Source organism: Gossypium hirsutum, chromosome D13, assembly GCF_007990345.1.
Source record: "Gossypium hirsutum isolate 1008001.06 chromosome D13, Gossypium_hirsutum_v2.1, whole genome shotgun sequence".
In the NCBI taxonomy this organism is placed as follows: domain Eukaryota; kingdom Viridiplantae; phylum Streptophyta; class Magnoliopsida; order Malvales; family Malvaceae; genus Gossypium; species Gossypium hirsutum.
The window spans coordinates 42728149-42754493 of record NC_053449.1 but is presented as its reverse complement, the minus strand read 5'-3'; the positions used below and the strand labels follow the sequence as shown (position 1 = coordinate 42754493).

At 33.4% G+C, this 26345-nt stretch overlaps 1 non-coding gene across 1 annotated transcript; it reads left to right on the top strand.

Moving 5' to 3' along the window:
• Positions 1 to 23850: 23850 nt before the first annotated feature.
• TRNAI-UAU (transfer RNA isoleucine (anticodon UAU)) lies at positions 23851 to 23924 on the top strand. Its single transcript has one exon. It is a non-coding gene; the product is annotated as a tRNA-Ile (tRNA).
• The last annotated feature ends 2421 nt before the right edge of the window (positions 23925 to 26345 follow it).

Here is a 26345-nt window from a genome sequence, read left to right as displayed (position 1 = left end):
GGAGTAGGAAGAAATTCCCTCTAGAAGAAAAACTCTTCATTTGTGCATGAGCATTTGGTATGACACCTTGGGATTGGTACAAAAGAGTTTCATGATCTACATCCTTGAATTACAATAAGAGAGGACTGAGAAGAGTCAAATTTTCCTACCATTGGGTCACAGTGGAAGGAGGATGGTCAAATTCTGCGTCCTAATGGATTGAGTTTTGAAGTTCACAATGGGGGCAATTTGATTAAGTGTTTCTTTGGAGATGACAGCCAAGCAGAGGGCGCTAGCAATAAAAACCCTAATAAACTTTAAGAAATGATAATTCTTGAAAAATGATATTGTGCATTCATTCAAATGTCATTCATACATGTCTAGGGTGGAGCATTGAATTTATTTTGATCGTAACATCCTAATCATTAGGCATAATTAAGTTCATAAAATGGATTTTTTTTACAGGTCATGTTCCCTCAAGAACAAATTCGTAGCCGATAATCCTATCTCCCTGGAAGTTGCAGTGGAGCGGATTAAAATCACAGATCTTATCTCTCTGAAGTTGCAGAGAGCAGATCGCATCTAATCTTATCTCCCTGAAGTTGCAGTGGAGCAGACTAAGTAAGCAAGTCTTATCCTCCTGAAGTTGCAGTGAGGCAGACTAAAGATGGCAAATCTTATCTCCCTGAAGTTGTAGCGGAGCAGATTAAAGCCGATAATCCTATCTCCCTGAAGTTGCAATAGAGCGGATTAAAACCTTAGATCTTATGTCCCTGAAGTTGCAGAGAGCAGATCGCATCTAGTCTTATCTCCCTGAAGTTACAGTGGAGCAGACTAAGTAAGCAAGTCTTATCCTCCTAAAGTTGCAGTGAGGCAGACTGAAGATGGCAAATCTTATCTCCCAGAAGTTGCAGTGGGGCAGATTAAAACCGATAATCCTATCTCCCTGAGGTTGCAGTGGAGCAGATTAAAACCTTGGATCTTATCTCTCTAAAGTTGCAGAGAGTAGATCGCATCTAGCCTTATCCCCCTGAAATTGCAGTGGGGCAGACTAAACATACCAGTCATATCTCTCTGAAGTTGCGGTGGAATGGATCGAGACTCCAATTTCTATACCTTTGGAAATGCAGTAGGATAGAATGTGGCTGCTTGAAGAAGAAGAGCACCAAGATCCAGCGTGACCGGGTAAAAATTGGCCATTTCTAAAGTTTTTGCTCCGTTCCTGTTATACGACAACGAGAAAAGAGGGGCAGCTGTAATACCTAAATTTTTATCCGGCCCATAATAAACAAATAAAGTCCAGTTTTTACAAGCCTAATTACAAGACAAAATACATGGCCCAATTTCAAACGGTGGCCCAGTTACAAAAGCGGCCCAAAATAGATGAAAAAACCCTAGGGTTTCAAATCTTCAACAGCGCCACAAGACAAGTCCTCCGAATCTCCGTGATCTTCACTTGCAAGGAAACAAACAACAAAAGGAAAGAGAATAAAAAATTTACAAATCAAACATATTTTCTTTAGATTTCTTTTTATTCTTATTTCGGCTATAAAAAGCCATTAAGAACATTGAACCAAAAAAGAAATTCGAAAATGAAATAAAAACAGAGACTTTTATTTGCGCAATATAGAGAGAATAATCGGTTAAAGGTTGTTACTTGTAGCCCTATTTTATTTTATTTTTCTGTTATATGTGTTTATTTTTATTGTTTATATACATATAAATAATATAGGAGGGAAGAAATAACCTAGTTTTTAAGCCCTGATCACCGTGAACGGCCGAGGAACTGTCTCCGAGGAAAAATGGTCGGAGATCGAAAGCTCTCTCGGGTTTTTGAGGTGTTTCTACGAATACTTTGAGGGTTTTGAGCCCGGATTTGCCTTTAGAGGCTTCGGAGGGACCGGATCTGAGATTCTCCCTTTTTCGGCCACCGCATATGGTGGTGCCGGCGCCAGAAATTGGCGACCGATGCGGTGGCCGACGATCGGCCGATGACCGGACCAGGGGCCGGTTCTTGGAGAAAATGGGAGAGGTTGAGAGCATTTTTTTGAAAAATTTTCTGTTTTTTTAAAAAGGAATGAAAAAATGAAAAATTTCTTAATAATTTTGGCTTAAATAGCCAAGTGAAAACGGCACCGTTTGAAGGAGGGGGATCCGCGCGTCGACTCGACTCGGATCCAGGATCCGCGTGTTTTTCATGCGGAGGGGCAAATTGCGCTTTTGGCCCCTCCGCCTTTTAATATATTTCCAATTAGTTTTTTTTGTTTTTTAAATCCGTCCTTTAATTTATTTTAAATTTCAATTTAACCCTTTTGAACGGCGCCGTTTTAGAGGAGAAGGGAAAATTGCCCTTCCAGCCCCTCTATGTAATTTGTGCATTTAATTTAGTCCTTCAGACTTTATTTATTTACGGATTTACCCCAGATTTTTTTTTACTTGTAATCCAATTTAGTCTTTTTTTATATTTTTCTTAAAATCAATTAATTTTGATAATGTAATTATTTTTTTATTTTATAATTTTCGTATGTAATTATTATTATTTTATATATATATATTTATTCTTACTTACATATTTATACCCTTTTTTTAAAACTAATATTTTTCGCATATATATATACTTGTTTTATTTATTTAATTAATTTTGATATTATTTTAATTATTTCAAACCTATATATTTTTTATGTGTACATGTATACATCTTTTTTTTTTGTTTATTTCAATCATTTGTTTATCAATTTATGTTTGCATATTTTTTTATTATCTTGCCCATTTATATGGTATTTTGCATGTCATTATCTTTATTTATTTATTCATTTATTCATATTATTTCTATGCCATCGTAATATTTATTATTGCATTGTATATTTAATGTAGCATTACATCATTTTTTTTACTTGATTTCAAAATTTTCAAAATTGAGATAATGCTTGTATTTAGGATTTTCAAGGAAATTGAGCCCTAACGTATTGGGTTCCGATTTTCTTCGTTAAATCTAACAATTGAGTATTTCTCTTTAATCAAAAAATAAGAACTCATTATTGGGAATTCAACACGTTGTGTCCTAACGTATTGGATGTGACGCATTGATTTCTCGAAATGAAGATTTTTTCTAAAAAATAATAAAGGAAATATTCCGAGTTTGGGATTTTGGAGGAATTGTGCCCTAACGTATTGGTCAGGATTTCTTAAATCTTGAATAAATGGATATTCTTTTAAATTTTATTACACGAGTAGTCTGGCCTAATTCATTGTTGAGGAAATTAGAATGTCGTGTCCTAACGCATTGGGTGTGGCATTTTCTTTCTCTGAAATGATAAGGGTCTTAATACGTAATGTTTTTAAGTTTTTGCTAAGGATTATATTTTTCAAATTTTCAACATTAAGACATTAATTAACTAACTAGGTACCAATTTTTGGGCGTAATGAGGTTGCTAATCCTTCCTCATACATAACCGACTCTCGGACCCGTTTTTCTAAAATTCGTAGACCAAAGTCATTTTTAGGTGACCCAATCACACCTTAATAAAAGATTGGTGGCGACTCCCAATTTTTGTTTTTTTTTTAAAGTCGACAAACCAAATTTTTGTTTTAAAAAATGGTTTTGACAGCTTGGAGACTCCGCTGGGGAACATTTTTTTAAAATAAGAGAGTCAAGCCGCAAAGTTGATTAATTTTTGTCTTATAGTCGAAAAAATGAAATTCATTTTTAAAAATCCTCTTGCATTCATGCTTAATTGATTTAAGTACTTTAAATTATTTTGCATTGTACATTACATGTACTGGATAATTTTACCCTCTAAGTGGAAGTGAGAAGCTATTCCTTCGTGAGGTTTTCACCTTCGTATAGGATAGTGGATCGCTTTCGGGATACATCGATACCTATGCCTTCGTGAGATTTTCATCTCCGTATAGTCATAAGGAAAATGTGTCCCCCTGAACTGAACTTGATCTATATGAGCTTATAATGGGTGAAGATCAAGGAATCTGCTAGTTCGGGTACCTTTACTTTAGAGCCAAACCGCATATAATGAGCCTTAGGAGCTTGCCTTAGGTAGAACTATACTAAACTCTAGTAGATGTCCTAATAGACGTTTTACTCTTCCTTGATTATATGCTTATACTGACTTTTGTGTTTTATTTTATTTGCATGACATGACATTTCATTTCATCATAAAATGCGTCAGTTTAGATTCGGTTGCTAGATAGAAAGCTTGTCATGGAAAGAGGGTTTCTTGATAAAGTGGAGGACAATGCGGCTGTCCGAACTTGGTCTGAAACAACGCAGCAAGAAAAGGGCGATAGTCTGGTCGATGGGTATGTATCGGAATTATGGGATTTTACTCGCATCAGTGTAACTCAAAACAATTTGCAGGAGTTGAAGGAAATCTGGGATCAGTGGAATAATGAGATTAGACAGTTATTTTATGACAATTATGGGGATTTGCCTTATTTGCTTGATGTGAAGGTAGGCAAACATTTTTTTCGAGCCCTCGCCCAGTTTTGGAATCTTGCTTACAGTTGCTTCACGTTTGGGAATGTCGATTTGGTGCCTACGATAGAAGAATATGTGGCTTTGTTTTTATTTGTTTTGGGTCTTTAGACTCAGGTCAAAATTGACCCGTTACAGAGAGTGATATAGTTTGACTTATAAGAGTGAGGTTACGATTTGTGAGTGAGTTAAACTTAAATCATAGTTTCTACTTCTTGTTGACAGTGGATTATTCTGGCAGGGTCCTGCAGATGTAGGAGGTTTTTAAATTGCGTGAATATCTTTTTTGTGTCCATCTCTATTTCCCTACTAGTATTTTCATCATGTATTTGCAATTGTACAAATAATTAACATGCAAAAATCAATGAACTTTCAATTGGTATCAAAGCTAGACACTTGACAAACTAAGTGGAGATCTTGCTGTTGATGTTCAATTGAGATGGAAGGTGATGTGAGCACAACCACATCATGTTACGATGCAGTTCGACGATGTCGGGATTGACCCAAGCATGAGGGGCGCAAGTGTAAAATGAAACATCTCACGGGCCTAATTGATTATTGGACCAACGTTTTGAAGGACTTTTTAATTTAATTAAGTTTTATTCATTTAATAAGTTTGCATATTTAATTATGACTTGCATTATGTGTTTGCATCTTTAATTATGATTTACATTATGTTTTCTGCATTTAATTAATTCATGCATTAATGCATCTCATATGTTCATAAAGTTTGTGTTTTAATTATGTCATGTATTAAGTAACTCCTATGTTAATTAAGTTGCATATTAAATTATGTCATGCATTATGTAGCTCATTTGTTTATTTAGTTTGCATTTTAATTAAACCATGCATTTAAGCATCTTATTTGTTAATTATGTTTAAGCATGAGTTAATTTCATAAGTGTGTGAAGTGTGTCATTTATTTTGGCTGTTACTTTTTAATGCATAAGTTATAGTGTGTTTATTTTCATGAATAAAGATGTGTGTCTCTAGTTAATTGACAAGTTGAATAAGAATGTGAAAAGTTTGAAATGTTTAATGTATCTTAAATAAATTAATTGTGTGTTCAATTGTTTGTCCTGGGAAAGTTCAAAAGGCTAGTCACATGTTTTAAAGCTACAATAAGGCTGTTCGTTTGCCAAGAGGAATCAAATGCTGTCACATTCAAATGGCTGTTTAGTTTTGGCATAAAAGACTGTGCATTCGGTTACTTAATTGTTGGTGCATAAAGGAAACATTTTTGGTGGATAATGAAGAACTCAAAGCTCATTATGGTGGTTGTTCAAATGATGACTGTTTATAGGACCAATGACTCTTCAAGTTTGGACAGTTTTAAGCATTCAAAAGTTCATTATGGTGGCTATTCAAATGGACCAAGGAAGACTTTTCAAATCTGATCAGTTTTTGTGCCTTCAAAGCTCATTATTATGTCATTTTAAGAGGTCTTTGCACAAGTCTTTTGACATTCGGTTTTAAGGGAGATATAGGGACACCAAACAACACATTAAGGGAACATTAAGTCATCAACAAGTGAAGAGACATGCCTTTTCAACTACACATGAATCAAGTGAAAAGACATGACTCATCGGCTGCCCAACATGAGTTAAATCGAATTTAAGTACTTGTATTAACAACTAGTTAAATGTTGAATTTGAAAGGTATTTTATAAGCATTTGAATAGTCATATTAGGCCTATAAATAACTTGTAAGAGGACACTTTTTTGGTTAGACTACTTTGAATATAAACGTGATTTGTGAGATTTCTCTCTTGAGTTCTTAAGAACATACAAACTGAACTTATCAAGGCTTTTTGCTTGTGGTGTTCTTCTTTCTTTTCTTATACCTTCGGTTCTTGTTTCTTTCATAAACAATGGGTCGGGGTCTGTTCAAATTTAATTCTTGTTTCCAATTGTTTGTCGTATAGAAAACGGGTCGCGTTCTATTGTGTTGGTTCTTTTCTCATACAAGTTGTTGAATTAAGGATTCCTATATTATTTTCTTTCGTAACAACTACCTGTTTAGAAATGATCGGGCAGTTGAATGACTTGTAATTTCTAAATTGATTACGAGCTCACATTAGAAGGTGTTTAGATTTTTTTTCCTTAGTGCAATGATTTTGTCATTTTACTTGTAATAATTAATTTATTATATTTTTGTATGATTGTCTAAATGATTTTTGCAAGAAAAAAAATGAATGAGCAAATATGCACTCATTGATTGCCTAAGGGTTTTACTAATATTAAGTTGTTTCATATGGCAGGATTATGATATAGAAGACAACTTATATTAGTAGGTAATCTAAAATTGTACGTTGTCTATTTGAATCAAAATGAACAATTGGTTAATGGGGACTATTATGTTTTTTTTTTAAGTCCAATTGGTAGATACCTTATCTTGAGTATCATAGTAGTTGACTTCTAAAGATCGGCACATAGGTGTTATTGTCTAGATTGACAATGCATTGGATTGAACCCAGGTAGAATTTGTTTATGGATTTATTCACTTGTAACATTCATGATATAGCTTACCTCAAACCTGAGTAAGTGACTAACCTTTTGTACCTATGTAACACCCCAAACCCGGCTTGGACGTTATGACCGAATTTGGAGTAATTACATAAAATGAATTGAAATCCGACTTTCGTTTATTAAAAACAACGTGAACCTTTGTTACTAAAAAAAGTCCATTTTATTTGAAAGCATGTTCGTCACACTTATTTAATTAAAAATGTTATTTGTTTACATTTTCTAATAAAATCGAATATGTTGCAGCAAAAAAATCTTAGATCGTTATATTTTGGAAAATCAAGCTTGTTTTCTCGAAAATTATTGATTGTAGAAAAATGGTCATTTAATCGAGTGTCATGCCAAAAATCCAAACTAAAAAACCAAAACAAAAAGTTATCTCAAATGTCTAGAGAGAGTCCAAAATTTACAAAACTCCCAAACCAGAATTTTAAATAAGTCAAATTTAAGTAAAATAAGTTTACGGAAATATGGACATAATTGAGCTCTTGTCGCAGTGGCCCGCCTAAGTCTGAGGGTTATCTAAAAGTGTCAAACAAACAGAGAGTGAGTTTTTGAGACTTAGTGTGTAACTTAACAGAAAACAGAATTACGATTTATTTCTAGATTTACAACGTGACAGAACATATACAAATGTATATCTCATACAGAATTAGAATCATATGCAAATTACATTCCTATCCCCATCTGCTACACACCATCTCCGACCATCCCTACACACTATATAGGGTTTTAAAGACCCATCTAGCCTACACCACTTAGTGTCGGTATGACACTTTTTAGAATAATTGCAACAGCGCTGCCAGTATAATGGGTGAGATCTCGCCTCTTACAGAACACTTCCTCTTCATAATATATGTCCCGCCCCAAAATAAGATATAAACAGAAATAACAGATGCCCAAATTTACATATCATCATGCTCGTATAAGAGATGTAGAACATGCTTTATACATAATATCATACATATCAAACGTTATTTACGTCAAGTTTCATACTAATAGGTTAACTGAATTTATGTTTTATAACTTATATAACCACATACTGACCCCATGGAAGGCTCACAGCCGATCGGGATGACATGTATGATCCTAAAGAAAAATTCTGAATCACGGCCCAAATTGCCTTGCCCGTGTGGCCTATACGGCCTGACACACGGCCCATACATGCCCGTGTGGTCCACACGGCCCAAAATGGCCTAGACCGTGTGACACACACGGCCTATCACACGACTGTGTGTTGCACATGGCCTACCACACGGCTCGTCACATGGCCATATAGTGTTGATAGTCCCCAATTTCGGCTTTCGCTATTCGCTGATTTTTGGTTTCTCATTATACACCTGGTCTAAATTCGATACAATCGCCCCTACGAGACAACAAATTATTCCTCATGAACACTCCAATTTATGAAACTAAAATCCATCAGCTTTCCAAGAAATCAAAACTTCAAAAACCACAATTATCCCAAATCGACAAAATCACTTACCCTCAAACGAACAACACTTCCCTACGAGAATTAATTCGTTAGAGGAGCGTTAAACTCACAATTCCCACTTAAACCGTTAATTTCCTGTTAGAAAAACCATTACCACAATTTCGTCACTCCCAAAATCTCTAAACCAAGCGAACACACATAAACCCTATTTACCAAACCTCAAGAAGAACCAAAAGAATCCAAGCCACAACGATTCAATCAAGCAAAAATATGTCAGAATTGAAGAAAGCAAAAAGGGGAAGGGACCCAAAAAATAACTTCAGAAGAAAATTTACAGAGGAATAAAAACGTGAGGAAAAGAGGGAATTTTGGAAACAAATTAAAAATTAAATTGAATTCAAGATAATACTCTCAACTCCTCACTACCCTCACTACCAACCAAATCCCACAAAATCTAACCCACTAATCCTCATCCAACTACCACAGAATTTCAATTCCACCAAACCTCTACTACACAAATGACACACACACAGAAGCAAAATTTATTGTCATTCGCCCACTCAGGGATTCAAACACAAGACCTTAAGGTAAGCTAACACCTTACCACTTGAACCAACAAGCTCATTCTGACATGAGTTGACCGAAAATATAATATAAGCCAAACAAATAAGGATAAGGCTAGGAACAAAAATAGAAAAATTTCCAAAAGTAAGACTTGAACCTAAGACCTCAAACATACACACAAATCACTTAACCACTAAGGCAGTCACTTATTTATGATGAAATTTAACAAATCACACATACGAAAATTGGGGCGTTACAACTCTACCCCCTAAAAGAAATTTTAGCCTCAAAATTTACCTAACCCAAACAAATGTAGATACTGTTGACGAATTGAGTCCTCAGGTTCCCATATGGCTTCCTCAATACCATGATTTCACCACAAAACCTTCACTAATGGAATAGATTTTCTCTTCAAGACCTTGACATCTTGATCTCTTCAACAGAGACAATATGAGATGGATCCGATTGATACCACCTCAAGATAGAGACGTGAAACACGTCATGAATATGATCTAACTTCGGAGGTAGCTCCAACTGATAAGCGACTAGTCCCACACATTTCAGAATTTGATACAGCCCAATGAACCTAGGGCTCAACTTGCCCTTACTTCTAAACCGTATAACTTTCTTCCATTGAGACACCTTAAGAAACACATAATCACCCATGGAGTACTCAATGCCTATTCTTTTCAGATCTTCATAGGACTTCTCTCTATCAGAAGTCGCCTTAAGATGATCCCGAATCAGTCTAACTTTATCCTCAGTCTCAGAAACCAACTTAGGACCCAAAACTCGTCGCTCACCCAACTTAGTCCAACAAAATGGAGTATGAGACTTACGACCATATAGAACATCATAAGCTGCAATCTGAATATTGGACTAGAAGCTGTTATTGTAGACGAACTTGGCTAATTGCAAAAAATCCTCCAAACTACCTTGAAAGTCTATCACACAACTCCAAAACATATCCTACACTATCTGAATCGCCCTCTCAGATTAACCATCTACCTAAGGATGGAATGTAGTACTGAAGTCCAACCTCGAGCCCAAAGCCTTATGAAGTTTCCTCCAAAACCAAGAAGTGAATTGATGATCTCTATCAGAAATAATCGAGATTGGAACCCCATGAAGTCTCACGATCCCCAAAAACATATAACTTGACCAACTTTTGAAGAGAGTAATGTAACACCCCTAACCCGTATTTATTGTCGAAATAGAATTACAGAGCATTACTGGAGTTTATGTTTCAAGTATAAAAAAATTTAAAAACATTCAATTCACTACATCAATCATAGCAAAATCAATCAATGACATACATGTTGTCCCCTATACGAGCCATTGAGGCCCTAAAAACACATTAGAAACAATTCGGGACTAAATTGAAAGCTTATAGAATTTTTCAGGAAATAATAAAAATTTTCAAAACTGTAAGGGTCACACGGCCGTGTGACTTACACGGTCAAGAGACACGCTCATGTCTCAGGCCGTATGGACATTCGAAGTAAGGACATATGGCCGTGTCCCAGCCCGTGTTCATGCCTGTGTAACTCACTGACTTTAGTCACATGGCCAAGCCACACGCCCGTGTGCCAGACCATGTACCCTTCGAAATGACCTTACACGTCTGTGTGTCAGGTCGTGTGCTAGGTCATGTAACAGCCTCACTTGCAACCCTTTGAAAACTACAGGGGACACACGGCCATGTCGCCAGGTCATGTGTTACACATGGCTGAGACACATGTCCGTGTCTATGCCCGTGTGGACAATAAATAGGTAATTTTCAAGCCATTTTTCTCACCCATTCATGCATATACCTGCAATCACTTTTGCACATATAAACAAGCCTTCAATTTCAATTTGAATTAAGACCATGCATAAATAAGCTATTCAAATATGATACATAAGTATACAACCAATATGCCCAAAAGGCACCTCAATCACAACAATTAAACATGTATAACTAAATGCTTAGTTTAGCCAAAACTTACCATTTTGTACACATATCAAATCCACACTCATATGTACTTAATCTACCATTTAACATTTAGCATCATAAGCCATAAATACCAACTACATTTTTAATACCAAAATAACCATGTTCAACTTCCATCATCTAAGCATCATAAAGACTATAAATTCATCCATCAAAAGACCACATACATATATCCACGTATCAACCATTTCAATCTTTTAAAACATCAAATTTACAAGCCAAAACATAATGGCTAAAACATCAACCAAAAACACCTATACATGTGCATATTTATCCAATATCAATTAACTTGTTTCCATGCCAAAACATAACATAATTGCTACATAATCACCACACCATATTAGATTCATGCCATGTTTAGTTCAAAACCTTTCAAAAACATACCATATCTTGACCATGTTGAGGTTATTTCATCATACATCACTTTGTTCATTCAAGCATGCTTTAACACATTATCAAATTAACACATATCAATAAGGCACCAAATGTACCAAGGCTACATCACTCAAAACGACATATACCAATACACATACCAAACACATCAGCTAACATTCAACTAATCATCAACCATAAGTTCACCTATACATGCCATTATAACCTTAACCAAGACATCAAAATCCAATGATATAATCACTGGATAGTGTGATAGATCTCTGACGAGCTTCCAACCCGGTCGAGCTTCCGATAATCTGAAAAGTAAAAGACAAACAACTACGTAAGCAATGAATGCTTAGTAAGCTCGTATAAAATTTAGTCATATCAATCCATTTCATATATGAAATTTATACATGTCAAGAATAATCATATACCAATACCGCAAGATTCATGAAACCATATTCAACAACACACAAAGTGAATAAATCTACAACATCACATATACATATCATCTCTAGAATCTTGGGATTTTATAAAACTTTAAACCCTTCCCAAATTTTCTTACTTTCATTTGCATTTCATTACTTTCCATTGCATTTACTTTCTTTAACTTAAATAACAACATCAACTCAACTCATCATTCTCTTTTTCATCATTTTACACTTTAAGTATGAACTTACTATTTCATTATCTTTCCACACCCATTTCATATGCATATCACACAAGACATAAGCATATCATTCAACTATAGCCACAAGCTAATGCATTTAAACCTAGCTCTTTTGGAATTAACCACATGATAAACCATTTCAATAAAAATTACATAATTTAAACCTTACTACTCTTTCATGATCACAAGCATATTTCCATTTAGACACTTACTATTTCAATGCATAACTTATAAGTTTAACGTGGCATAATCCAACCACAACTTGGCCAAAGCCTAAGCATTTACACCAAACACATTAGCATACAAGATATAAAGCGTAGACACATTAACATAAATAGTCATTTAGCCACAATATGTATCTCATGAGTTTAAAACTCATCTCAACCCATATAATTTTCATGTATAATCATATCAAGGATGTTTATATATGTACATTTTATAAAACATATCATTCTATTATTGTTTCTTATCTGAATACTGCCCGTTGAACCATTTAGAATACCGTTGGATACCTGGGATAGCACACACACAGTGTGCTAAATCATATAATTGTAATCCGTCAATTCCTGTACATGTATGCTTACACAAGTTGTGAATAAAAATGCTCATACGAGCTGTGAAAATGATTCTACTCACATGAGCTGCAGGTCGAAACGTAGCTACATGATGCTGCTCACATGACTTGTAGAGTGTTCGCAACACATGTCAGACTTTAGCCATCGGTAGGACGTTCAGGACCAGAACCTGAATCATGTAAACCCTAATGACATATCAATTGTATCCTACAAATTCATAAGGTTCAAACAGGGCTTAGTAATCATTGTATGTCATTAGATTTGCGTTTTTCATAACACGATAAAATTCATACTAACATATATATGTTTAATCACAATATAATCACATGTTAACATTCAATTAAATCAGAATTATATAGAATACAATTCAGATGAACTTACTCGGCTAAATTGCAGAAATACCAAAGTTCAGGGACATTTTGGTAATTTTTCATTTTCCTCAATTTTCCACCCGATCTTGATCTAAATTAATAATTTCATTAAATATATTGATTTAGACAATAAAACAATTCATTTTTATGCAATTTAGTAATTTTTGACATTATTACAAAATTACCCTAAAATTTTACTTTTATTCAATTTAGTCCCTGAGCCCAAAACATGCAAGTTAGCCATTTTTACCAAAAATTGAGCTTAGCCAAATGTTCATGGTATCCAAAAAAGCCCATTCATGTAAAAATTTTACATTTAATCCTTGTATTTTTACTATTTTAACAATTTAGTCCTTAATTAGAAAATTCATAAAAAATCACTTAATAAAATACTTTTAAATAAAAAATAATATTTAAAATTCATCATTTAACATCTAAAATCACAAGGTTCATCAATGGAATCATTTAAAATCTTTAACAATTTCAAAATCGAAGATACGGGCTAGTTGGACCTAATTGTAATGATCTCAAAAACATAAAAGTTATTAGAAATAGATAGCTTAAGGATTTACATGCACAAAAATGAAGAACGGCCGAACCTAGCTTCCATAACCATGTCTTTCGGTTGAAAAAACAAAAGAGAAAGGAAGATGACAACCATATCTTTTACTTATGTTTTATTTAATTTAATTAATTATCAAATTACCAATTTACCCTTGGTTAATAAATAAATAAAACACCAAATTCATGTCTATATTTGTCCACTAACCTCTTAAATGGTCTAATTATCATTTAAGTTCCTTTTCCTTTATTCAATTAACCATTTAATCAATCAAATCAAATAGTGATCAAATTTTACTTCTTTTACAATTTAGTTCTTTTTAATTAATTAACCATCGGAACATTAAAATGTTTCAACGAAACTTTAATACCACCTTAATAACTCTCCTTAAATATTTATAAAAATATTTATGACTCGGTTTATAGAAACAAGTCCCAGTACCTCATTTTCTAAAACTACTTGAACTTAATAACTCGCTTATATATCATAATTTATCAAATCAAAAATCTTTTTAAAAACCAAATTTGATCGTAAATATTAAATAATAATATTTACAAAGTTTCTTGTTGGATTTTATAGACCCGAAACCACGGTTTTTGACACCACTGAAAAGCGAGCTGCTAAGTAATCTGTCCAAACAGAAATGAACTGGGCAGACTTCGTCAACTGATCCACGATGTCCCACACAGAATCCTTCTTAGTAGGTGTTAAGGGCAACCCACTAATGAAGTCAGTAGTCACATGTTCCAATTTCCATAAGGGAATCTTTAAGGGTTGAAGTAAACCTGAAGGTAACTGGTGCTCAGCCTTAACTTGTTGGCATGTTAGACATCGAGAAACAAAATTTGTTACCTCTTATTTCAAACCAGGCCACCAGTACAATTCGCGGAGATCCCGATACATCTTGTTTCCATTGGGATGCATAGCGTAAGGGCTACTATGCGCTTCCTTTAGAATAGACTGCCTCAAATCAGAATCATTAGATACACAAACTTGTTTTCAGAAACACAGAACCTCATTACTATTCAACCAAAAATTAGACGTGCTACCATCCTCTACTTGACGAAATTACAGAACTAGAGAATCATCCCCCAACTATTTATCTCATATCTGATCAATCCAAGTCGGCTTAACTTGCAACTCGCCTAACAGACTCCTATCATCAAACAAACCTAGGCGAGCAAACATTGCCCTCAAATTAGACATTGCCCTACAATTAAGAGCATCGGCCACCACATTGGGCTTACAGGGATGATACTCAATCGTCCAATCGTAATCCTTAAGCAACTCAATCCATTTACACTGCTTAAGGTTTAACTCCTTTTGGGTAAGGAGATACTTAAGGCTCTTGTGATCGATGTAAATAATACACCTTTCACCATACAAATAGTGCCTCTAAATCTTTAAGGCGAAAACTACTGTAGCTAACTCAAGGTCATGCGTAGGATAGTTGCCCTCATGTGACTTAAGCTATCGGGACGCATAAGCCATAACCTTACAATCTTGCATCAGAACACAATCCAAACTGACATGCAACGTATCACTATATACCATGAACTCCTTACCAGATTCAGATTGTATCAAAATAGGAGTTTGAGTTAAAACAGATTTGAGCTTCTCAAAACTCGATTGTTGCTCATCAGTCCAGACAAATGGGGCGTTCTTACCCATCAACTTAGGTAGAGGAGCTGCAATTAACAAGAACCCCTCGAAAAATCTCTGATAATAACCTGCAAGTCCAAGAAAACTGCGAATCTTTGAAACATTCCTAGGCCTGTTTCCACTCAAGCAGAACCTCCATTTTCTTAGGATCAACTTAAATCTCCTCTGTAGAAACCACATGCCCCAGAAAAGTCACCTCCCTCAAGTAGAATTTATATTTACTCAACTTAGCGTAGAGCTGTTTCTCTCGGAGTATCTGAAGAACTTCTCTAAGATCCCCATCATGATCATATTTGATCTTAAAGTATATTAAAATGTCGTCGATGAAAACTACGATGAACTGATCCAAGTATGGCTGAAAAACTCGATTCATAAGATTCATGAATACTTCCAGAGTATTCGTCAAACCAAATGAAGTCCTAAAAGCATCCTTATAGACATCAACCTCCTTAAATTGAAGCTAATGGTACCCAGAACGGGGATCTATCTTAGAAAACATAGAATCCCCATGAAATTGATCAAACAAGTCGTCAATCCTCGAAAGTGGGTACATATTCTTCACTGTTAACTTATTCAACTGACGATAATCGATACACAATCTCATGGTACCATCCTTTTTCTTTACAAATAACACTGGTGTCCCCCATGGAGACACACTAGGACGGATGAACCCACGATCAAGAAGTTCCTGAAGCTGAGCCTTTAATTCCACAAGCTCCTTCGGTGCCATATGATAAGAAGCAATGAACACCGGACCTGTACCCGGTAAAAGCTCAATTTCAAACTGAACTTCCTGATTCAGAAGCAAACCTGGTAACTTCTCTGGAAAACATCTGAAATTCTTTAACCGTTCGAATTTTTTCAACAGACGAACCCATAGAAGCTGAATCACTCACAATAGCTAGATATGCTTCACACTCTTTTTGAACCAACTTTTCAGCCATAAGAGCGAAGATCACATTGGATAAGTAATCTCGACGCTTGCCAATCATAACCACCTCCACATCATTCTGAGATCTCAAAAGTACCCTCTTAGTAGCATAATCCAAACTAACCCGACACTCCACGAGCCAGTCCATCCTCAAAATCAGGTCAAATTCTCCAAATGGTAGCTCCATTAAATTAGTCAGAAACACAACCCCTTGTATCTCCAATGGTACATTCCTATACAGTCTACTAACCCGAACAGATTAACCCAACGGACTAAGTACAATAATCTCATCGAAAGTTCTTTCAAAAAAAATCCCCAAGTTCACGAAAATAGAATTAGCTACATAAGAATGTGTTGACCTTACATCTATCAGTGCAAAATAAGGGGTAGTATTAATAAAAAAATGTACCGGTAATAACATCAGCGGCGTCTCTACCTTTACGACGTCTAGCAGCATAAACCAACACAGGTTGCCTCGCCTCAGTCTGACTCTACCTACACTATTACCACCCTTGGTCGGACCACGACCCCTATGCGGCTGTTAAACTGTCCGCTGAGGCTGAACAAATCTCGAAGCTAAAGCTTACATTTGATCAGAATATTGTAGGCAATCCTTGATATGGTGCTCCATCGACCCATATTGCAAACATGTTCCCAACCTCCTCTAATATTCACCCGAATGGCGTCTACACAATCTCTACATGGCTAAGCCGCAGTAGGAGCAATTGGAACCCTAACTCTCGAAGGCCCATAAGATGTAGCCCATTTTTAGGCCTCTGAGCAAAACTAGAAGGCTCTGAATCCCTCTTATTCTTACCCTTCTAACACTCCCTATTCTGGCCCTCAACGCGCTTAACCTCTTCAGCGATCTTCGCCTTGTCCACCAAGATGGAAAATTCCCGCTCCCTTTGTGGAGCTATCAAAACCCTCAGATTATCCCTTTGTGGAGCAGACACAATTCTCATACTTAATTGATACCATCCCACGATCATAATGATTCAGTCTTAGAAATTTAGCCTCATACTCGGCCACAGTGCTATCCCCCTGGGTAAGGTTCATAAACTTACGTCTACAATCATCCACATAACTCGCCCCCACATATTTACTTTGGAAGGCGCTCTTAAACTGATCCTAAGTAATCTGATTCAGCTGAGTACCCTCTTCAACCGTTAACCACCACTAATATGCCTCATTACGAAGTAGAGATACTGCACCCTTCAATTTCTACTCAGGGATATAGTCAATATAATTCATGATCCTCTTAGTGGCCTCCAACCAATATTCGGCCATAGTCAGGGCGACTTTAGTGATGCCCCTAAACAACTCCGCATCGTTAGATTGGAGTCATTCAGTTACCAACCCACAGCTTTGAGAACTAGAATGGGGTCTAGTAACCCTCTCCAACACTCTAAGCATAGCTTGGGATAATGCGTCGTCCCCAACCAAGCGACTTTGAGACCTGGTCTCAACAGTAGGTGTAGCTGGTGTCTCACTCGTATCCATATTGGGCATACTACCCATTGAAGACGACTCAGCTCGAGTCCCTCTATGGCGCCCGTCGCGCACACAGGTACTGCGTCCATGTGATCCACGAATGCTTATCTTAATAAATATCTACATTACGAATTTTATGAATTAGTTCTATTATTTACTAGCAGATATTTTATACTCAAAAGTTATCAGAGAGAGTTTCGAAGATATTTCAGTCTCTAATTATCACAGTACAGTTCTAATCATTTCAGAGGTTTCTAAACTAAAGTTTTTCTAAGTCAGAAATACTTACAGGATTAGCGCCGGAGACTCGGTATTCCACAACTTACTTTTCAGATTTAAAATTAAGCTTTATGTAGAAAACAATTTTTACAAATACAATTTTGAACCCAAAATTTTACAGCCCGAGTTTTGCAACCTAGCTTTGATACCACTAAATGTAACACCTCAAACCCGGCCTGGATGTTATGGCTGAATCTGGAGTGATTACATAAAATGAATTGAAATTCAGTTTTCATTTATTAAAAACAGCGTGAACCTTTGTTACTTTAAAAAACATGTTTTATTTGAAAACATGTTTGTCACGCATATTTAATTAAAACCGTTGTTTGTTTACATTTTCTAATAAAATCGAATATGTTGCAGTGGAAAACCCTTAGATCGTTATATTTTGGAAAATCGAGTTTGTTTTATCAAAAACTGTTGATTACAAAAATATGGTCATTTAATCAAGTGTCATACAAAAAATCAAAACTAAAAATCCAAAACAAAATGTTATCCCAAATATTCAGAGAGAGTCCAAAATTTACAAAACTCTTAAACCAGAATTTTAAATAAGTCAAATTGAAGTAAAATAAGTTCATGAAAATATGGACATAACTGAGCTCCCGTCGTACTGACCCGTTTAAGTTTGAGGGTTACCTGAAAGTGTCAAACAAACAGAAAGTGAGTTTTTGAAACTCAGTATGTAACTTAACAAAAAAAAATTACAGATTTATTTCCAGATTTACAATGTGACAGAATAGATACATATGTATATCTCATACAGAATCAGAATCATATGTAAATTACAATCCTACCCCCATTCGCTATATACCATCTCTGACCATCCCTGCACATTATATAGGTCTTAAAGACCCATCCAGCCCTACACACCACTTAGTGTCGGTATGATACTTTTCAGAATAATCGCAGCAGTGCTACAAGTATAATGGGCAAGATATCGCCTCTCACAGAACACTTTCTCCTCATAATATATGTCTTGCCCCGAAATCAAATATAAACAGAAATAATAGATGCCCAAGTTTAGATATCATACATGCTCATATAATATATGTAGAACATGCTTTATACATAATAGATCATACATATCAAACGTTATTTACGTCAAGTTTCATACTAACAGATTAATTGAATTTATGTTTTATAGCTTATATAACCACATACCGACCCCATAGAAAACCCATAGTTAATCGGGACAACATGTACGACCCTAGGGAAAATTTTTAAAATTTGAGCCCACACGTCCGTATGGTCCACAAGGCCCAAAATGGCCTAGACTGTTTGTCATACACGGCCTAGCACATAGCCATGTGGCGTCGAGAGTTCCCAATTTCAGTTTTCATCGTTCACTATTTTTCGGGTTTCTCGTTACACACCTAGTCTAGATTCGATTGAACGCCCCCACGAGACAACCAGTACCTAAAAACATCACAAACTTAACAAATTATTCCTCATGAACACTCCAATTTACGAAACTAAAGTCCATCGACTTCCCAAATAATCAAAACTTCAACAACCACAATTATCCCAAATCGACAAATCACTTACCCTCAAACGAACAACACTTCCCTACGAGAATTAATTCGTTGGAGGAGCGTTAAACTCACAATTTCCACCTAAACCAACAGATTCACAACTGTTAATTTCCTGCTACAAAAACCATTACCACAACTTCGTCACTCCAAAAATCCTTAAACCAAGCTAACACACATAAACCCTACTTACCAAACCGCAAGAAGAACTAAAAGAATCCAAGTCACAACGATTCAATAGAGCAAAAATATGTCAGAATTGAAGAAAGAAAAAATGGGAAGGGACCTAAAAAATAACATCATAAGAAAATTTGTAGAGGAACAAAAGCATGGGGAAAAGAGGGAACTTTGGAAACAAATTAAAAATTAAATTAAATTCAAGATAATACTCTCAACTCCCCACTACCCTCACTACCAACCAAATCCCACAAAATCTAATCCACTAATCCTCATCCAGTTACCATAAAATTTCAATTCCACCAAACCTTTAATACTTAAACGACACACACACGGAACCAAAAATTATTATCCTCCGTCCACTCGAAGATTTGAACACAAGAGCTTAGAGCAAGCTAACACCTTACCACTTGAACCAACAAGCTCATTTTGACATAAGTTGACCGGAAATATAATATAAGCCAAACAATTAAGGATAAGGCTAGGAACAAAAATAACAAAATTTCCAAAAGACTTGAACCCAAAACCTCAAACACATACACAAATCACTTAACCACTAAGGCAAATACTTACTTATGACGAAATTTAGCAAATCACACATACGAAATTTAGGGTTTTACAACCTAACTCATGTAGTTTAATATATTGAAAACATATGTTTCTTTGGTATTAAAGTCAAAAGTTGGTATATTAGGTACATGACTTATGTATTTCATGATCTATTTTACAATAGTGGAATTCATAACTTGATTAAAGAATAAATTATAAAATAACATTACCATAATCAGTCATTTGAGATGAATGATTATCATTACTATTTGGTAAAAATGATCTTGACAAATATTACTACGGATGCCTTGAGTTGGAAGTCGACGGTTGATTTGAGGTCGATGTTTGCCTAGTTGAGTGTTTGTGATAATGGTGGTTTTCAAGAATTTTTTTATGGTGAGGTACAGAGCATCTGTCTTGCTTTCTACCTTATCATCTTTGGTGTTGGAAACTTCTTAAGCAGTTTTCTCATCTCTGCTATTGAGAAAGTGACTAGTGGGAGTGGTCGAGATAGCTGGTTTGCAAATAATCTAAATATGGCTCATATTGATTACTTTTATTGGTCCCTTGTTGCACTTAGTGTCATAGGATTAGCTCTCTTTATATATTCTACAAAATCTTATATATATGCTAGGGGATGCAAGTTATAAATTTATATAGGTTAAAATATGTTCTAAATACCTATGTTTTTTGTACATTTGGGATTTAGTCTTTCTTTTATTTCAAAGAATTTAGTCTCTTTATTTTTAAAATTTAAAAATACAAGTTTAATTGTTAACATAGTTTTTTGTTTTGCTAAATTCAGGTTCATTACAATAACATTTTTTTTATTACATGACTACGAAGTGAGTATTTTTTTAATTTCAAAATATTGCACCAATGAATTTAATAGACGAATTTTAACAGAGTTAAAAATTAGAACTAAATTTTAAAATCTAAAAAGTAAAGGAACTAAATTCTTAGAAATAGAAGTAGGGAGCTTAAATTTAAAGGTACTCATAGGCTAGGCCGGATCGGGTCCATACAAAGTATCTAGACCAATTTTCCAAGCTCTAATCGACCCGAAAAATGGGCTTACTTTTTTGCCCAAGCCCAACTCAATTTAAGAAAGGTAAATCCAAGCCCAACTAAATCCGCCCATATTTGATTTTTTTAGATTAGTTTTAATTTAAAAATATTTTTTTTTAAAAATATAACACATCGAATGCACTAAAAAACCACTTTAACACATTAAAAATATATTAAAAAGTATTTATATTAAAAAAAACACTACCATAAATATAATGAATATTTTATTATATTAAAAAACACTGATAAATATAATAAATATTTTATTGTATTAAATATACTTTTTAAAAATTTTTATTTTGGGTTGGATTATTTAGTTGGGTAAGTTTGTTTTTTAGGTTTGGGTTAATGAATTTAATTGTTATTGAGTTAGTGATTTAGTATAAATATAAATATATATAATTACTTAACATGTATAATTAATATAATATTTTTATAATATAATATATTAGGGCCAAGCAGGGTTCAGATCAAGAAAATCTTGCCCAAGGTTTGACCCATATAAGAAATGGGCTTTTAATTTTACCCAAACCTATTTTTCAGGCCTTATATTTTGTCCAAACCTTCTCTTTTTTTGAATAGGCCTTTGGGCCAAGACGAATGACCCGACTATGAGCATATCTAATTAAATTCCAAATGCACAAAGAATATAAATATTTAGAATAAATTTAACCAGTTATATATGTTACTTAGATTTCGAGTGTTAGTTCAATGTAGCTATTTTTTTTCAACGTTGGATGATTATTGACTAATCATTTCATACAATGTATGCTTCAAAAATAATAAAAAGTCGAGTAAAGGTTAGTTCTCCATAGAATTGTTCATGAGTCAAGCTAGATGCTTGCCCGAAAAGTGAGAGAGCTTGGATAAAAATATAGATCTGAAAAATTGGTTTGGGCAAAAAAAAAAGGGCTTGTTTAAAAAATGGGTTGGGCCTTAGGTAAGGTATTTTTACTCAGGGCCGACCCGAATTCACAAAAGGACAAAAAATTTTACTATTTTTTGTTGTTTGAATGTTATTTTTTTGTTGTTTCCTCCCTATTTTGCTATCATTTCACTATTATCTTACTACTACTTTGTTGTTATTATTTGGATATTTTTATAACACTTGTTTTATTGTTAATTTTGTTATTATTTTAGAGGCATTTGCTTGTTAAGTTACATCTATCTTAGTGTTATTTAAATATACATATTTTTTAAAAATTTATTTTCAATTTGTTGAGAAATATTTATTTTAATATTTTTATTATTTTTGATGTATTATATATATTTAAAAATTATTTTTCAAAAGTGTTTTTTGAAATAAAATTGCTTTTCAAAAGTGTGGTAGAAAAGTATTGTGAAAATGTATGTTTGTTAGTTTTTAGTGTTCTCTATTATTGTAAAAAATTACGGTTGAAAATTAAAATGTCATTTTTAGACATGATAGTAGAAAGTAAAAAAAAATTAATTAAGTTATATGATTAAATAATTTAATATAATGATACATGAAATTTAAATTTTAAATACCTTTTAAGTAATTAATATAAATTATTTATAAAATTTTATGACATATAAAATATTTAAAAAAAGTAAATATAATAATAAATAAAATTTAAATAATTTAATATAATGATAAATTATATTTAAATAATTCAATATAATGATACATAAAATATTTAAATAATTTAATTTAATGATATATAATCTAATTTTTTATATACCTTTTAAATAGTTAATACAAATAAAATTATTTTAATAATTTTTACTCTCAAACCCAAAAGTCAAATACACCTAAATTATAGTTTTTATATTTAAGTGAAAAAACACTTTTTAACATCACTTTTAATTACAAAAGCGAAATGTTGTTGGTTACTAGTGCAATAAAGTGCTTTTCCACAAAAAAGAACGCATCGTAAGTAAGATAACTAATAACATAGCCTCTATCTATGTCATGATATTAATTGCTAAATACCTATACTACTATATTGAAATCATTTTATTATTAAATGAATTAATTTAATTTATTTACTATTAAAAAGAATTAAATAAGGTAAATTGGAATTGAATTATCATTTATTGTTTTTAAAAAGTATCATCTACTGTTTAAAAGAGTTATTAATTTTTAAGTTTTTATGGTTTTGCAAATGAATTTTTTTGTTTGGAATTGAACTACAATTCAAGATACTTTTTATAAATAAAATATTAACTTAATTACAGTTTAGACTTATTTGATTCTTTTTAATAGTGTAGGGACTAAGATAATCCATTTAAGTTTTTATGGTTTTGCAAATAAATAAATGCATGTTGTACATAACTCCACCATGATTGAAAATATGACAAGTGTCTCATTTGTATATTCTTAATTTTTTTAAAATATACTCTAGAGTGCCGCTTTTAAAATTTAAAATTAAAAAGATTATTATAATTCGAAATTTTGCATCATTTTAAAAAAGAATAAAAAAAATAACACGACGATATTCGTTGTTGGTCCCGTGTCTCAGTTGGTCTTATGAGCCGAAGGTCGCGGGTTCGAGCCCCGCCGGGACCCAAGCCTTCTTCTTTAAAATTTTCAGGGTTTTTTATTATCACCCCATATATCAGGTTTTTTTAACAGCCAGTGGGGGCCAAGCTTCTCGTTGGTCCCGTAGCTCAGTTGGTTAGAGCGTTGGTCTTATGAGCCGAAGGTCGCGGGTTCGAGCCCCGCCGGGACCAAGCTGTTTTTATAATTCTCAGGCTTTTTTTATCAGCCCATAAATGAAGCGGATCAGCTATTGTAAACTATGTTTAGCAGTTAAAAATACATTTTCATTATCCCGTAAGCTCATATTAATGTCGGAATAGAAAGTATAATTTCAATACCATTAAATTAAAATATGAAACTTTCATCTAATTTCCCTAATTTTTATATTAAGTTATGCATATATAAAAAATTCATTTGAAGTATTCAAAATAAAAGGTTTATAATTTAAGCATACACGTTATATAATTTAGTTATTTTGATCGCTTTCGTTAAAATCACAAACAGCAAGTTGACGATATGATAATAAATTCAGCCCTCAATTTTTATATATTATATTGATATAGTCATAATTTTAAAAAATTAACTCTCAAAATTTTCAAATGTTCTTAATTTCATCTTAATTCTAAAAAATATCATAAATATTTTTTAAAAAATAAATTTAAAAAATATATAAATAAAAAATAATTTATTTTACAATGGCTTTTTACCATTTAAGCTTTGTTCTTTCTCGTCGTATTTTATTTATTTATTTAGTGGTTTAGTTCAGAGTATAATTTGTTTGTTCATATTATTTGTAATGTATTGTCCATAATTTGTTGTTGCGTTAAGTTTAGAGAATTTGTTTTTGTTTTTATCTACTTCATTATTTTTTATGATATTAAATTTTTTTTAATATTTGTATTGTATTTTAGTCCATCATATAATTTGCACCTACATTTGATAAGAGTATTTTTTTTAATCATTTTATAGTATATGAGTTAGTAATATTTTTTTTCTAAGGATAATTATTGGGTACACAACTAACTAAGTAGATATACTATATATATTTTATCAGTGTGAAACTTTAAGTGATTTTATATATTTTCGTAATTTTTTATATGGTTAATATTTTAATAATCCAACCGTTATATTTAATGATCTATTCATATAGATTATAAATGTAACACCCCTAGCCCGTATCCGTCACCAGATTAGGGTTACGAGACATTACCAAACATAAGCACAGTTTGTCACAATCACTAAATACAAATCATGCACAAAATTATTTCGATTTTTTTAAACATTACCAATTAATCAAATATAATCATGTGCATTACTAATTCATACGCAAATCACTATAATATCTTTAATCGTTTTCGAACATCAAAGACATTTCATAACATACCTAATCCGCATGCTCAAAGAAAAAAAAAACCCAATCGAAACCAAATATGCCTAGCCATTTTAACTCATCACAAGACTATGCGCATAAGACCATATTAATTTAAACCATGTAGTTCTCAACTTATAATATTCACACATTGCATTACTTAACCAAACGAAAACCAACATGATTTTTACCACTTATAAAACATATACTAATCATGCTTTAGAAATTAAACATATCAATAATATTTATTTAATCATTTTTCATTTTCATGTACTCAACTTACATCAAAACATTCATTTATAAGCTTTCCCACATGCGCACATTAGCCTAAGTTGAACTATACCTCATGGTTAACTAAGCAAAATTGTACAAATACATACAAGCATATCCTAATGACCGAATTTCACTTGCAACATAACCAATTCATACATTGCTCGACTAACATTAATCATTTTTCATGTAATTTAGCCAATTCAAAACATGCCAATTCCATATACTATAAATCATGCCAAAATTCATGACATAGGCACATATGTATTCATTTACCTACCATCAACCGAATATAACAGCTCATCACTGTCATTTCCCAAACTAATACATAAACAATTTACAGTCAAAATGTAAATCAATAATAAACCATGCCCAAACACGTCCAACAACCATGCTTAATTCACTTGAACCGAATTATAACAACCACAATTGCCTATTATACCAAATCATATATCAAGCACACCGCAACATATTTCATGAAACATAATTCCCAACACGAACTTATACCGTGACTGAAAATGCATAAACATAAACATCATTACTAGCCATTTTCGCATGGCTTTACATATATACAACTTCAAAATCGACAACAACAATCGGTAGCCTATACATGCCATATGTTCAAAGATCAAGTTTAAAAAAAAAAATACCGAAATAGCAATCGATAGTGTGACGGATTTCCTTGACGATCCCTGAGCTTGTAACTAACTTCCAAAATCTATAAAATAATGAACAAACACACACAATAAGCTTGAATAGCTTAATAAGTCATAAGCAATTAAAATATCAAATGAACATTAGTATGATTATTTCAAGTAGGCCGAATACTCCCAATCTCAAACACATGTATTTATAATCACATTTAAACAATTAGCTCACAATATCATATTATACAACAACACCTACCTTTATTTTCAAACTTCATATAAACTCAAACATACCTGAATTGTTTAATTCGAACTCACATTCGGTT